This window comes from Dipteris shenzhenensis, chromosome 4 (genome assembly GCF_047967505.1).
Source record: "Dipteris shenzhenensis isolate YYH24624 ecotype China chromosome 4, Dip_SZ_1.0, whole genome shotgun sequence".
Lineage (NCBI taxonomy): Eukaryota > Viridiplantae > Streptophyta > Polypodiopsida > Gleicheniales > Dipteridaceae > Dipteris > Dipteris shenzhenensis.
The window spans coordinates 61,623,592-61,624,697 of NC_141599.1; positions in this window are offsets into that span (position 1 = coordinate 61,623,592).

Here is a 1,106-nt window from a genome sequence, read left to right on the forward strand (position 1 = left end):
AAATAGCAAAAGTCCACAAAATTTCAGTCGCTAGTACAGCTCATGGTTCCACGGTCTAGGCGATCCTTTTGTCTGAGCTAAGAGGTCATGAGCTCTAATCCTGCTTGCCCCTACTCGGTAATATAAATATAATTATTAATAAACTTTGCCTTTGCCTTCGCCGTAGCCCGAGCCTCGTCTCCCCTCTTTTTGCTCGAGCCTTGTGTCCCCTCTTTTTCCTTTCACACATCTCTCCTTCGTCCCTCTTTTCACACATCTCGAGCCTCATCTCCCCTCTTTTTGCTTTTCACACATCTCTCCTTCGTCCCTCTTTTCACACATCTCCCCTTTGCCCGAGCCTCATCTCCTCTTTTCACACATCTCCCCTTTGCCGGAGCCTCATCTCCTCTTTCCACACATCTCGCCTTTGCCCAGCCTCATCTCCTCTTTTCGCACATCTCCCCTTTGCCCGAGCCTCATCTCCCCTTTACAATGCCCCACTTTTCACACATCTCCCCTTTGCCCGAGCCTCATCTCCCCTTTACAACGCCCCCGGATACTTCCATCCGAATAGAGGGGGGTAGATATTTGCGGCGTCATAAATATCTATAGAATTTTGACGGAATCAATGATTGAATGGTTGGTGAAACAAATCCCTTCACACCAAGTTTCACGGGAATTTATTATGTTTTGCATCTTTCAATTCCTGCCGGAGTCGTATCTGCACAACCCATTTAGGAAGGGGGGTTGACATGAGAGTCGAAGTATGGGATATTCATTATATCAAATATGTATGGGGCGTGGCCAAGTGGTAAGGCAGCGGGTTTTGGTCCCCTCATTCGGAGGTTTGAATCCTCCGTCCCAGATGTTGATGCATAAGTAGATACACCCCATCTCCTTTTCTGTAATCTTTTTTTTTCCTTCTTTTGTGGGAGAGTCAGGAACGTTCTAAATTGGGACGGACCCTCCTCCCACCTATTGATGGATCGTCCAGTTCATGTTACGACGGTGAGCTGGATATAGCAATAGATCCCGGGGCGAAAAACAATATTAAGAATAATTCATGAAATTAGCCTATTGGATGTATGCCTTCCATTTACGTCCCTCTTTTCCCTTCCCCTATCACA